The sequence below is a fragment of the Tinamus guttatus genome, unplaced genomic scaffold (assembly GCF_059628265.1).
Source record: "Tinamus guttatus ecotype Peru unplaced genomic scaffold, ASM5962826v1 Tinamus_guttatus_pri_ptg000269l, whole genome shotgun sequence".
Lineage (NCBI taxonomy): Eukaryota > Metazoa > Chordata > Aves > Tinamiformes > Tinamidae > Tinamus > Tinamus guttatus.
Genome location: NW_028288803.1, coordinates 249220 through 259838, shown reverse-complemented (window position 1 = coordinate 259838; position 10619 = coordinate 249220).

Sequence of the window (10619 nt, the reverse complement as noted above, 5' to 3'; positions counted from 1 at the left end):
TATTTTTATACATTCCTGGTGAATACTAAGGAAATGGACTGAATCGTTTATTTTCTGTGTTAATGCAAAGATATTGACAAAGAACTACTGAACTGTTCTGTTTGTCACAATTCAACTCTTTAAGAACCAAAGACTGAATTCTGCTCCCATGAAGAATGGAAAGCAGTATATGATAAGCGTTGTTTATCAATAGAGTGTTCTGTAAGAGTGTTGACAAAGAATGATGACTTTAACTCATTGCTATGTGTTGGTCTCTTGAATTACTGCCACAAAGAGTGTGGTGCTGTGTATATTTTTGATTTTTTTTTTCATAAACAAGAGTTGTTTTTCTTGGTATCCCAGCAGTAAATTTTGCCCTTAGACATTCCTAAGTAATGTTATTGCTTATTTGTAGATATCCCAAGTATTTTATAAAAAATGTAATGATACGATTGAAGTAGTTGAGAGCAGATTGTAAGGGATATTTTTAACCATATCGAAATGACCTTAAAATCTTATCAGTTATCTAATGTGCTTTAGCAATGATGTAATGCAATGCAAATAACAAAAAAGTTAATATAAGGTGAACAAAACATCCTTCAAAAGCATGCTTACATGGTTTCATTACCTCCTGGTATATTTTTCTATAACTGAGTGTATAGAATATTCTGGAGTATGTGGATAAATACAAAATAGTTAATATACTGTATGAACAATTATATCCTCAAAATAAAACTGGTCTTATTTCATAACAGACTAGTACAATTCTTTAAGAACTGATGAAATTTGTTATTTTTTAAAGTCCCTGATGTAATTTTGAAGTAATATCTGATTTCCAGTACTTTACAATTTCACACCTTCAGTTATAAGGGATCTTTCAGTATTGTAGGTCTGTACCTTTTTCTGAAGCATGCTTTTGTGCCCTTTTGTTAAGAATGTGGAAGGCAATCTGTGAAATCAATGTGCAATTTTTATTCTAGTGCTTATATATATGTATATACATATATATCCTATATTACACATTAATATGCTGTAGCCGAGCTAATCTATCTTTACAGGTCTAAGTGATTAATCATGTGCGATTTTTAAAAAATGTGATTTAAACAGGGAAATGGATTATGACATATAGTTGTTATCTTTTTAAAAAAATAAATATTAGAACCCCGAAGTGATATATGTTAAATTGTGGAATATTAACCAACTGTTTCTAAAACTGGAAGTTTTAGGAGTTGCCATCTTAAATTACACCAAAACAGCGTATTTATACTACCTGCTTGAACTCAGTACTATTCTGTAATGAATTTTAACATAGACAGTGCCTTCAAACAAAATAAATTAGATGCAGAACTAAGAGTTGTGCACATTCCTTTTGATATTTTCATAATTCTTGTGAAATAAGGAGGGAAGCCAAGCACATTGGCTTTTGTATTCCTGAGAAGGTAAATTAAGTATGACTTCTCTTAGAGGAGTTAACATGGAGAGAGAAAATAGTGGAAGTAAGTTCTGTAAAATGCTACAGAAACATTGGCAGTAGAATCTAGCTGACAAGCTAAGGCACTTTTAGGCCCACCTGCTGTATTTTAAATTTAAGTAGAATGTGAGATAAATCCATTTTGAAACAGAGATTATATTGAAAAACAGTGCAAAATATTCTTTTTGGATCGTTCTGGTCTATTTTTCTATCATTATGTTTACTAATGCTATGGTGGTTACTAAGGATCCAGTTATTTAAAAATATTAAAATGACATGTTGCATATCGACCAGAGGAAGTGTACTTAAGATTATTTTATTTTGTAGAGGTTATGTAAACTAGGCTTAATGAAAAATGCACTGAAACAAATGCTGGGAATTTCCTGTGTACTATCATAGTTTTGGGTTTTGTTCTTGTTTTGTTGTTCATGAAAATGTTTGTACTTTTTTATCATTGTCTTTTATGAAATATAATGTTCTAAAGATTGTGTTGGTTTGTTTATTCTGAGGTTTTCTGGAGGGCATATGTTGATTTTTGTTTTGTGTATAACCAGAATACTCGTCTTTCTTAGTGCTCGATTCCTTTAGCTGACAGCAAAAGGAAGGGGAACTCAGTCAGCATATACATGAAGTTAGGCTGTTTTGGAGTCAAAGCCTTAGGTTAACTAGTGTTTTCCCTTCATTAGTATATTTATATGAGCGCTTTGCATCTATCTTCAACTTTTGATTTTTCTAGACTACATGACTAGATTTTTGCTTACTTTTCCAAGGTAGGCTTGCTGTTGAATGTTCTAATGGCTCTTCCTTATGCTTACTTAACTTTCTTTTGGAAGTAGTTTCACTTCGATATGGATGCAAAGAATGTGAAATGGAAGGATCCATCCCTGTTTCTCTTGGCATTAAATAAGGATTTGATTTTCTCAGGAAGCATCAATTACCCTTTTTACTGTTCTTTGTACTCTCATTTATTACAGAAATGTCTAAAAGTTAAAGGTGTGCAAGTAATTTAGGGACTACTTAAACTGAGGGCAAAAGTCCTTGCAGAATGTTATGGTAATTCACCCCCCCCAAAAACAAAACAAAACAAACAACCCTGCAGAATGCTATGATAGTCCACATGGACATCCACAAGGATGTTTTTGTTGCATATACTTCCATATCGGATATGGTACTCCTTGTAAGTCTCCCCAGTATATTAAGAGGCAGGAAAGAAGACATTTCAAAAGCGTAGCATCCTAAATGGAATTCAGCTGGCTGTTAATTGAAAGCTGCTTTTGCATCCATGTCTTCAAATGGTGAATTGGGAGATGAGATTATTTGTTACTTTGTGACACTCTGAGTAGTGATCCTAAGCTATTTCTTCTCTATGGGAAACACATTATATTAAGTTGTCATTTGCATTTCCTGATCTTTTTTTTATTACGAGAGACTTTTTGAATATATTCTGTTACCTTCTTTGCCAGCAGGAGTGCAATTTATTAGCTTTATGGAAGATTTTGATTTGTTCTCAGAATCTCAGTAGTAGAATTATAGTGTATTTGTTGCAAACCTGATCCATTTTTGCCATCTCTAAACAAGTGTTTCTCTGAACATTTTTATTCAAAAGAAGAGTTGAAAGTCAAAGTCAATAAATGACTTAATATTTATTGTTAGTGCTTTACTATGAATATTGTTATGCAAGTGCTAATACTATTGCTACAGAATAGCAAAAATTACTATCTATGGAAATCTAATTTACAAATCTAAAATTTCATGCTTCATGTCAGTTTGTATTCCATTCCTTCCCTGCCTAATGCATAATATTATCATATATTATACCATGGCACTAGTATAATGTCAATTAACAGTATCATTAGCTGTGAACACCATCTGGAAAAAGAAGAAACAAATACAACTGAGATGTGCGAAAGTGATCTCTGTTTACAGGCTTGGATGGAACCATTGTGGTCATTTAACCGCAAAACTTTGGAAGTATTTCTTGCAGTGATGGAACAACTGTAACTGCCTGTCATGTACTTTTTCTAGTGGCTAAATATCATCTGTTAGAAGCAGCCCTCCTCTTCAGGGAGGCAGAAACAAAATTTAACCAAGGTGCTTGCTGCCTTATCCCTAAGAAGATGAGGAATGGCTCTTTGAGCAGCAGTTTAAAGTTGCACAAAGTGCTCAATGATTGGTGCTCAGTGCATCTGTCATAGTCCGGCAGATAACCAAAACAGGACTGCTGCTGTTCTGAAAGATGATGTAGAAGGACTGATGGTGTAAACAAGCGAACAGCTCAAGGAGTACAAAACCCTGGATCTGCTCCGAATTAATACCTGATTTAGACATTTTTTATCCAACTTATCTATTCCATGCAGATGAAAAAGATCTATTATAATTTGTTCTGTTATAAACTGAGGATCTAAAAATTCAGAAAGCACTTCACACTTCCATTATCTTTAAAAAGTAAGTAATAAATTCTGTATGCTGCTGTAAAAATGCTGGATCCTAAAAGATAGGATACTTTTCCAAGGAGACCTGGGAGTAGTCTCTCTGTTCTTCAGGTGTCTCAAAATAGTCTCGGAAATAACCACAGGCTTAAGTAGAGGCAGAAGAATGGAAAATCTTTTCATAAATAATGCATCTAAGAGCTCTCTGGGAGTTCTTGAAAAAGATAGTAACTAGAGTCTTTCAGGAGCATGTAATTACAGAGCTTTGAAATTGTTAAAATTGTTAATAAAATATTTCAAACTGGAACCACATGCAGTTATTAATTGATGCTTAGTTATATAAAATATGGTTGTTAGTTGCAAGTAAAAATGCAGGAGAAAAGGAATACTCACATCAACATATTAATGGAATCGGGTTCAGGCCTAGTCCCTTCCAATAAGAGGTTGCATCATACTCAAGCTTGTACATCCCTGTTATAAACCATTTTTTAGTTGTGGGCTTGTGGATCTCCCCATTTTCATTGGATTGTCTGGGTGATAGCAGACAAAAGCATTTTAATATTTTGATTTAAAGCCTGAGAAAAATGCACTGCTCAATAACAGAACTGGAATGATGGCGTGTAGCTTAGGTAATATGATTAATTGATCTGGAATGTACTATGTCTACATTATGGACATGTCACAGAGCTTGGCTTGCAGAGTGCTGGAGTTAATAAAATGAACCTTCCTTTTACCAGAGTGTACACCAGGGAACCTCACCCCTGCAATAAACAACATGTAAATCCTTTGATATATTTACTATGCTTAGAAGTTGGATCAACCTTCCATAGTTTCCTCCCTTAGTTGAGTACAATGGTTTATTTTATCAATATAAATATTCTTTTCAGAGCACTATTTGAAATTCAAGACCTACTTTTTGAAAATAGTCGAAGTCAACCAGTAGTATAGCCTTACAGAGTTCCTTGATGTTTGTATTCATTTGTTGTTCTTCCATCCTCAATGTACAGATTATTTTAATTTACAGATGCTAGCATTGCTATCCAAGGTCATTAGGATTGGCCTTGAAACTGTAGACCAACCAGCTTGTAATTTCAGAACCAGTATTGAATTCTATCTCTAGTATTTCTCTTGGTTGAAAATTTTTATTTCTGTGAAATAAGTTACATAGTATTTAGATCAGGTAGGTCATCATCAGATAACAGTGATGTTAGTGTCCAATTTTAGTAGGCAAAAATCACTATAAGTTTTTGCTTTAGGATTTCCTTCTCAGTCTTTTTTTTTTTTTAATAACATCCAAAAAATGGAAAATATAAAGAACAGAAATACTGAGTGTTACTTATATAGAACTGTCCCAATACATTATTATAAATTATGTGATTTAATCTATGGAGAGATAGAAGACCGTTTTTATCTTCCAAAATGCTCTATAGTAACTTATGAAGGTTTTTCTGATCCATGGTTTTACCACTACTGGATAATTGCCATTTATCTCATAAACTTTCTCAGCTAAAAGCAAACAGATCTTTAATAGATAACATTAATATTTTTATAGGCTCAGAGTATCCCTTGTTAATATTCTATTGCTAGCAAATTAATAAGGCTAGAAATTTTTCTACCTACCGCTTCTTTGATTTAGAATTGTCACACCTCTTTTGCACTTTATCCTAAGGTTATGTTCTTTCTATTAAGCAAAAAGTATATTTTTATTTAAGCAGGGCAACATGAATAGATTTCCTCTCCTGTAAATACATATAGTCTTCACCTTAGCTGCCCTTTTAAAGACACATTGAGAATCCTGTTGCTTCCAGCAGCTCACTTGTGGACATTCTGCAGGGGCATCTGAGGCTGGGGTGCCAGTACTGAGTGTCTTGCAGTATAACAACTTTAGCTCTTACATATGCACAGGGACAGACTTTTAAGAGTCACGGAAAGGTCTTGGGAAGGACTATGCAAATATCTCAGGGGCATGCATTGATTGTTGGCTGAATAGAAAAATATGTAAAAGAAGGTTTGGTTTTGATATCCATTGACTATTTTTGCAGTTCCTTTTCATATTATACTTCTTAAATAAGTAGAATTCATTTTAAATTTTGAAAATTTTAGCACTTGCTCAAACTGAGGACAGTTTCAAAAGAACACAACTTCATTCAAAATTATACAATTACATTTTTATTTAAAGGCAGCACAGTATTTAGAAATCTGGGAATTTTGGATGGTGGTTGTGGTGACTACTTTGTTAGTTTTGTTTTTTAATTTTAGTCCTGATAGCTTCTTTGTTAGTGAAAAAGCTTTTTTCCCAAAATGTTCATGTTTAGCCAAAATGTTCACTTAGGTGAGTTCCATCCCCTTAAGACAAAAGTGGACACCAGTTGTGTTGTCTGATATGTTCAACACAATTCCATGTTTGCTTTTTAAAGCTATAGTCTTGCAATAAATTAAAATCCACTTTGAAAGAAGAAAAAAAGTCACTAACTGTAGAATTATCAACTCGAGTCTTTAGTTTCAAACAGAGTCTGCCTGACTCTCTTGGTAATAATGCAGTGGTTTATAGGTGGATGCTAAAAAGTAATGCAATTCTTTGTAATTAAATTCTATTGAATAGAAATGACATAAAATTAAATAGAAAATGATTTAATTAAAGGATAGTTTTAAACTACTTTGTTAACCTTACAATGACTATAAAGCATTATAAAGCATTTTGTTAGTTTTTCAATCATATTAAAAGGCACTCCACAGCAAAATGTAGTTAATTCAACAGTAGATTATTTTGTCTCTGACTGAAAATGACATTGTAGTAGGGAATATGAAAGTGTTGGGGGTTTTTTGGTTGGTTGGTTGTTTTTTTTTCCAATTCCTTGGTCTGACATTCCTGAACTGAATCCAGAATATTCATATTAAAAGGATACTTGGAATCAGCAGAGCCCTTTGTGTTGCACTTATCTAACATAAGTGATGGGACATAATGAAGCAGTAGGGAATCTACTGTATTTTCCTCTGCATTGCTTTATACTACAAAAATGTAGCCTGAAGGTTTTTGGAGGCAGTGTAAGAAGGGAGGAAGATGTCAATATCTTGTAGTGATGAGTATAGTCCCATGTGCTGTGGAAGCATTTGTGTCTTGCATGGGAATACCCTTTTCCCGTTGGAATGGTTCATCTACACATTATCTCTGGGATAAAGTTATAACTAAATTGCAAATATGAAAGTAAAATTGTCAACGCAAGTAAGAGGGTAAGTAAGAACATTCAAAAATTTGGAGCAATCCTCCTTATTTTGGATTGGCATAGCTTTCAATTTGAAAGCCTCTGGTGTGGTTAAGCTGCCGTAGACTTACCTGAATTGGTTTGTAAACTTGATAAGTACCATATACAGACTCTCCTAAAACCATTTTGGTCAGACTCGTCAGCCATTGGCAATTATGTATTTGCAGGAGATAAAAATGTACAAAAAACATTCTTCAAATGTGTTATTACTGTTTTACTATAAAATGCTCATCACAAACAGTGGTTAGCAAGTTGAATGGAGACTTTGACCTTCTGTCATCTATTTCTTTATATGAAAAGTGTAAAACGAGAACTTTTTGGAAGGTGCTAGTTGAGGATGGTCTAATAATAATAATGATTGACCTCCATTTAATCACTGCAAAATGAATCATCATGCTAAATTTTTACCAAATAAAAACTTAGTAACCTCTCCTACATCCCTTTCTGCGACCTGTGATGTACTGAATGTTCTCTGCCAGGAAACCCATCCTGCATCATACAGATATATCTGTATGTAATTGTATAGCTTGTATGCCCTGACTCTTTGTGATTTCTTTCTAGAATTCATGGCCTTGTTGCTCAAGTTTCATTTGAATGCATTGCCAATGAGGTCTATATTGCCACCAGTTATTTTCCCGTTATTTTTCCATCTGAAAATTTCAATGGAAGTTGTCTACTTCTTCACAAATACTGGTCAGGTACTCCCTTTCCCAAACATCAGAGCTTGACAGAAGGAGAGGCTAGCAAGAGAGAGGGATGAGTCTGCTCTAGGAGACTTCTAGACTTAAGAGTCTGCATGTCTTCCTATTCTGAAGGAAATGAGCCTTCCGTAAGTGTGGGGGAAGAATAATGGGATCCTAGTTTTGGCTCCATTCTTTGCTTGCATCAGTGAGTGTTGAGATTCCTTCTCACTTGCATGAGACAGAAAAATAATAAGACTAAAAAAGAAAAGGAATTATTCAGGGCTGAATCTCTTCAGCTAGTGTAGCAAAAACCAATATGGAAAGGATTGCTGGGTACCCACAAAGAATGCTAGATGATATTACCATGCCAGAACTGCCTTGAAATCCCTCATGACAGGGCTTGTTGGTTCATTGTGTTTTAAGGATTGTACTTGCCTTTCAACAGGCCTGAGGCTTTTGTGTTGGGAATATAATTTTTTTCACCCTTTTTGTTTTACACCCTTTTCTGTGTGGTTGCTGAGTCTATGCTAGATAAGAGCGAGTACCTGTTACCTAAGCAAAAGACCCTCTCATTGATGGCTAGAGGAGGAGAAAGAAGAGCCAGACAGAGCAGCAGGATAGAACTATTGTCAACACATACTGCTATATCAAAATAACTGCAATAAGTGGAATGATCATTTACACTAAATATAGTAATTAAAAACAAAACAAAAAAGATGGGGCTACCTAAGTTGTGAAGGACCTCAATACTAAAGCACTTGCCAGTGGTGCAGCTTCAGAGAAAAAATGACAGGACAGCAAAGAAAACAAACCAGGAAAAAAAAATGCCCACAGAAAGGCAAAATGGTTGTTCTATCAGTGGGAAGCCTCAGTGACAGCAAATGAAAACTGATAGGATGAATGATTTGATATTAAGGCCTTTAAACTGAAGCTGCTTATCAAAAAGACTATATGCCTTTCAACATGTTTATTCTTACTATTTACTCGGTAAACACTGAGAGAATAAGTAACCTATACAAACACGAACCTTGTCTGTGAAAATGTCTGCTGTATCATTGCTTGTGAATACTACATAACTTCAGGGATCTGCTTTTCAGAAAGCAGTCTACCCTGTTCAAATTTTCTCTCTTTTGTTGAAGAATTGTGCTCTATGGCTCTCATAGTTTTGAGAAATATAAACTTATTCTCATATTGGAAATTTCATTTCCAGTCTGATGTCCGTGCTTTTTTTTTTTTTTTCCTTTTTTCTTCTTTTTTTTCTTCTCTCCTTTGTTTAAAGTCTAAAATGCATCTGAGCTATTTAGTTACCTTTATGCATGCCCCTGAAGGAAAAGTTACCTTTGGCCTCCCTCCCCCTCCTCCCCCCATGGAAATTAGATGTCTCTCATACTCATTTCTGGAGCTTATTTTAACACTATTTTAAGTCCTTTTGCTTTAGTGCAGGTCTGTCTTAGGCCTGAAACTGTAGTGAATCTTAACATGTGCAACTGTAGGTCCACTAACACCAGAAGTATCTGATTCATTTTGTGAACATATTTATGTCCTATTTAGGGGGGTGGATGTAGCCATAGCGTAGAAAAGCTGGTCTTTTAAACTTTTGGAGTGTAAGGATCCTACTAAAGCTGCATGCTTTGAAATATTTCCAAAATAGCATTTGTGTTGTTTAAAAGAGTGGTGTAACTGTGGTAGAGTACAGAAATCACAGAGAAAATTAATCAAATGAAGAATTGTTAAAGCCAAACTTCTGTAATGTATGCATAATAATGAGTAGATATGTAGTCATCCCAGCAGATTCTCAGTGTAAACTGAGAAGCTCCAAGGTCAGTGGCAAGGGAGTCCTGATCGCTTATGAAAAGCATTGGTTCATTAACACACTTTGCAGTTTCTGTAATCCTGTTAAACTGCAGTTCTTCTACAGGACGTTTTAAATGCAGTCTACAGAAGTCACTACCAAAGACCTAAAACTCTGATCAGTTTATCAAAAACAGTTATTTGGATCATAGTCGCTCTATAGCTTTCCTGTTTCTGAAATTACGAAGAGAACAATATGGTGTTCTCTCTTTTTAGAATATTCTTTAGTAAAGGTTAGAGATTTGGCTACCTAGAAATTCAATTTGAATGTACATGAATACAGTAGCCAGTAAAGATAAATGTTGTTAAAATGATGTTAACTGAAATACTTCAGAACTTCCTAGACTCCATAGGCAACAGCCCTTCCATTTGGAGCTGGAAAAGTGCTGAGATTTGTCTGAAGTTTTAAGTGAAGGGACACAGATTTTACCTCTTTCAGCCCTCTGGAGATAGATGCTTAAGCTGTCCTTTGCATTGTTTTTTTCTGCTGTTAAGTTTTCTAAATTCCTTCTGTTTACCCTGTGACCTATTCAATAGTGAGACTGTATTTTTTGTGTGTAAACTATGCATAGCACGTATTACTCCCTTATTTTGGGCCAATGTGTTTGGTGACGTATTTAAGGTAGCACAACTTTCTTATTTTGAGCAAATGCACCTGCACTGGATCAGTTCTTTTTTTAAAAAGTTGGGAAGGAAGTCAGCACAACTAAACTGGGTATTAATTTGCTTCCACATGCCAGAACATGGCTTCCATATGTCCTGTTCATTGACTACAAACCATGCCTTTTAGAATATAATCGAATTTCACTAATAGAATCAAAACTGTTTTAAAGAAGAAATGTTTTATTGACTTGTCTGAATTTCTGCCAGGTTACAAAATGATAAAAACTAATGTAGCAAAAAGATAAGCCATTAGCAATAGCAAAAAAAAAAAAAACCCAAC